At 39.5% G+C, this 4,898-nt stretch overlaps 1 pseudogene; it reads left to right on the forward strand.

The window, feature by feature from the left end:
• The window catches only part of LOC137635238 (serine-rich adhesin for platelets-like), a 60,933-nt pseudogene extending 56,370 nt beyond the window's left edge, over positions 1 to 4,563 (forward strand).
• Positions 4,564 to 4,898: the final 335 nt, after the last annotated feature.

The raw sequence follows: 4,898 nt of genomic DNA on the forward strand, positions 1-4,898 counted from the left end.
GAACATCTAGCATCTCTTATGACTTTCCTTCTCAATCTGTGAAAGATTAAAACTAGGTCCCTTCACACTTTACGCATCATCTCTATATAATAAATAGAGGTGGCTATATATACAAGAATATTTCTATCCTGTCAAGCCGAGTGGAAGGGGGGAAGAGGGAATAGTTATACCTTGGTAAGAGGGGGATACCCCGAGAGGTACACTCGGAAACCATAATCTCCCACAAATTGCCGAATCAGCGGGTTACAGTTAGGAAAGAGCGGGTGGGGAAGTGAATATGTGCACGCTTGTGCATATCTATCTAAATATTTAGCCAAGAAGTACGCTCAGAAGCCCCAATCTCCCACAAATTGCCGAATCAGCGGGTTACAGTTAGGAAAGACCCGGTGGGAAGTGAATCTGTGCGCACGTTTGCATATCTATCTAAATATGTAGCCGAGAGGTACACTCCGAAACCCCAATCTCCCGCAAATTGCCGAATCAGCGGGTTACAGTTAGGAAAGAGCGGTGGGAAGTGAGTCTGTGTGCGCATGTGCATACCTATCTAAATATATAGTCAAGAGGTACACTCCGAAACCCCAATCTCCCGCAAATTGCCGAATCAGCGGGTTACAGTTAGGAAAGAGCGGGTGGGAAGTGAATCTGTGCGCGCCATTTGCATATCTAAATATTTAGCAATCATTTTTGACAAATCAAGACGAATAAATAAGAATCTATGAGGATCTTAATAAATCAATTTAAACCATAGTAGTACACTTGAAACCTCCCCTCCAAATAAGTAGGTCATACAAGGGCCTTCGGGCTCTCGGGTCACCTGACAGCCTCCAGGCTCTTAACAAACTTTGTACGTAACCTATTAAAGCTCTTGACTGCCTTCAATGAAAACTATCAAGGAGACTACCAGGGCTCTTCACAAACTTCAAACTTATATTACCGAGGCTTTAATAAGCTTCTTAACATACTCTGGAAATATCCTGCTAAGGCTCCTGACAAAATTTGAATTTACACATTTATGGTGTTACTGAAGATAGTGATAAAGTTACTAGACTCATGAATAGCCTACAGAGGTACTAGAGTAACTAGGAGTGTAGCTTATCGAAATCCTAATGACACTCTAAAGCTGACTTTGAAAATAGTCTGCAGAGTCCTACGAGTAACTAGACTGAATGTAGCTTATAGAAATCCTAATGACACTCTAAGCTGACTTTGAAAATAGTCTACAGAGTCCTACGAGTAAATATACTGAACGTAGCTTATAGTCTAGAGAGCACTAGAGTAACTAATCTTTAAATGTAGCTTATTGAGGTCGTAATGGGGTTCTAAACTAACATTAAAATAGCCTACAGAAGCTATAATTATGGCTCCTAACAAATTTTTGAAGTAAATACACAATACTCCACTAATTTCTAAGTGGATATCTAAACATAATCAATCAAGTTCTATGCAGCGCCCTCTCGTGACACACTTCGGAAGTAACGCAATGTAAAAATTAATACCCATGGTGGCCTGTTGGTAACGTCCTTCCCTGGTGATCGCCAGACTGGGGTTTGAGTCCCGCTCAAACTGGTTAGTTCGTTTAGTCGCTGCAGCCTCAATATCCTTATGAGCTAAGGTTAAGTGGTTTCGGGGTAGCCTATAGACCTATCTGCTGAGTCATCAGCAGCCATTGGTCCAACCTTGGGTGGACAGGGGGGCTTGGGTGCTGATCACATGTACATATGGTCAGTCTCCAGGGCAACGTCACTGCCCCTGGCCTCTGCCATTCATAAGCGGCCTTTTTAAACTTGCAAACAAGCTATCAGGGTACTTTAAACCCACAGAAAGCAACCCATCGCAGGTTAAAAGGACCTCCTAATGGCTTTGATTTGGGGCTCCGCCAAGAACTCCATTAATAAACCCGCTTAATAAACCCCCTCCAGCAGAAACGTAAGAGCCAGCGGCCAGTCTGGGGCCCCCCCTGCGGAATTGGGTATAATATTCCCTTCATATAATATCTTCTTCTTAATGGTTCCTGTAAGAGATAACGACTCTAGTAATGCAAGTCCTAATGGCACTCGCAAGCCTTACAAGTGTTGGATGCTGTTCGGATGGGAATCGCTCTCTCTCTCTCTCTCTCTCGCTCTCTCCTCTCTCATGGAAAGGGGAACAGGAGAGAAATTGGATGCTCTTCAATAGGGAATCTCTCTCTCTCTCTCTCTCTCTCTCTCTCTCCTCCTCCCTCTCTCTTTCTCAATCATGGAGGGGGGCACAGGAGAGATATTGGATGCTGTTGGATGGGAATCTCTCCTCTCTCTCTCTCTCTCCTCTCTCTCTCTCTCTCTCATGGAAAGGGGACCAAATTAGAAAACAGGAGAGAGAGAGAGAGAGAGAGAGAGAGAGAGAGAGAGAGAGTAAACATCATTGTAAGTAGACCTTTTGCTCGACTTTGACGTTGACCTTTAACGTCAACATGTATTAATTGACGTGAATTTCCATACATTCAAATATGAACCAAGTTTGAAGTCTCTTTGACAACAATGTCCAAACTTATGGCTGGTAACGTGAACTGGACATTTTGCTTGACCTTTGACCTTGACCTTCCAAGATTTAACCATTTCCAGCTTTTTACGTATTAGTTAATCCCTGCAAGTTTCATTCCTCTCTCGATTCAAATTGTGGCCAGGAAGCTACTCACAAAAAAACAAAACACACAAACCAACAAGGGGGTTGCTTGACCTTTGACCTTGACTTTCTAAAATTTAACCATTTCCAGCTTTTTACATAACAGTTAATTGCTGCAAGTTTAATTTCTCTACGATTAAAATAGTAGTCAGGAAGCTGTTCACAAATACAAACACAAACCAACAAGGGGGTTGCTTGATCTTTGAACCTTGACCTTCCAAAATTTAAAACCATTTCCAGCTTTTTACATAACAGTTAATTGCTGCATGTTTAATTTCTCTACGATTAAAATAGTAGTCAGGAAGCTGTTCACAAACAAACACAAACCAACAAGGGGGTTGCTTGATCTTTGACCTTGACCTTCCAAAATTTAACCATTTCCAGCTTTATCTTTTAAACCTTTCCAGTTTTATTTTTTTAACCATTTGCAGCTTTTTACGTAAAACTTAATCCCTGAAAGTTTCCTTCCTCTACGATTAAAATTATAACCAGGAAGCTTTTCACAAACAAACACTCAGAAAAAAAGGTGTAAAAACATAACCTCCTTCCAAACTCGTTGGCGGACGTAATAACGAAAAGAAAATGCCAAGAAATCAATTGCCATTGGATGAAAGGCATCGACAGGGCCCGTGGTGGCGATGACAGCCCAATCTGTGGCAGTGACAGCTTCGCATATACTGCCTGTCTGCGCATTAGGGATTTTCCATTGGATAGCCAGCCAGCAAGCTGAGTTTCTCTCTCTCTCTCTCTCTCTCTCTCCTCTCTCTCTCTCTCTCTCTCTGTATCCATTTAGTTTCCTGGTTCTTACTGTAGACACACTTACCATGCAATTATCCAATGCTAATAGACTCGCTCTCTCTCTCTCTCTCTCTCTCTCTCTCTCTCTCTGTATCCATTTAGTATTCCTGGTCTTACTGTAGACACTTACCATGCAATTATACAATGCAAATAGTCTCTCTCTCTCTCTCTCTCTCTCTCTCTCTCTCTCTCTCTGTATCCATTTAGTATTCCTGGTTCTTACTGTAGACACTTACCATGCAATTATCCAATGCTAATAGACTCGCTCTCTCTCTCTCTCCTCTCTCTTCTTCCTCTCTCTCTCTCTCTCTGTATCCATTTAGTATTCCTGGTTCTTACTGTAGACACTTACCATGCAATTATACAATGCAAATAGTCTCTCTCTCTCTCTCTCTCTCTCTCTCTCTCTCTGTATCCATTTAGTTTCCTGGTTCTTACTGTAGACACTTACCATGCAATTATCCAATGCTAATAGACTCGCTCTCTCTCTCTCTCTCTCTCTCTCTCTCTCTCGGTGCAGAGTAGGTTTATTATGATCATTATTATTACTGGCCAAGCTACATATATATATATATATATATGTGTGCATATATATATATATATATATATATATGTAATGTACGTATATATATATATATACATAATATATATATATATATATACACACGTATATACATGCACACATTTATACATATATATATATATTATATATATGTGTGTGTGTGTGTGTATGTTTTGTTTGCTTATGTATACCTTATACTAACAATTATTCCCGTAAACACTTTGATTATGATTAAACTTGAATAACTTAAGATTACGATCAAATCTAAAGATAACACACAAAAAAAAAAATTTCTTGGTAACCACAAATTATTTTTAAAACAAATCTTGTATAATAAGCAAAGCTATTATAGTGTGAATGCATCATTCATATAACATGTGTCCGTTCATTTGTCCCTAACGCACAAAATTTTCTTTGTCTCCTTCAGTTATGGTCGACCTCAGCCGGTTCAAGATGACACCCTGCGAGCGAGAAGGACGTAAGTGATAACAAAATTGTCTTCTTTCTCCCTCTATGTTTAATTGGATAATATATCAGAAGGGTGATTATTTGCGTTTATTTGCGTGCGTTCGTTGCGTGCATACGCACAAAATGCGTGCAGAGAATGCGAGGGCTTATGGCGTGAATATTATTGGTTTGATCGCTACTCAACAAAAAAAAATTAAATGTTTCAATTTTTTTTTTTCTGAATCTAAAAATTTTTACGAAATTTTTTTTGTTCATTAAAATACTAACGACCTGTTATAGAATATCAGTAAATATATTTTAGGGATATATTCCTTCGGTATAGAAGAATATGTTTTTCAAACTTTGATGCTAAAATGTCTCAATATATATTTTTTTTTTCTGGGTTTAAAACCCTTTCACCATTTTCGTT

The sequence above is a fragment of the Palaemon carinicauda genome, unplaced genomic scaffold, assembly GCF_036898095.1.
Source record: "Palaemon carinicauda isolate YSFRI2023 unplaced genomic scaffold, ASM3689809v2 scaffold1051, whole genome shotgun sequence".
Lineage (NCBI taxonomy): Eukaryota > Metazoa > Arthropoda > Malacostraca > Decapoda > Palaemonidae > Palaemon > Palaemon carinicauda.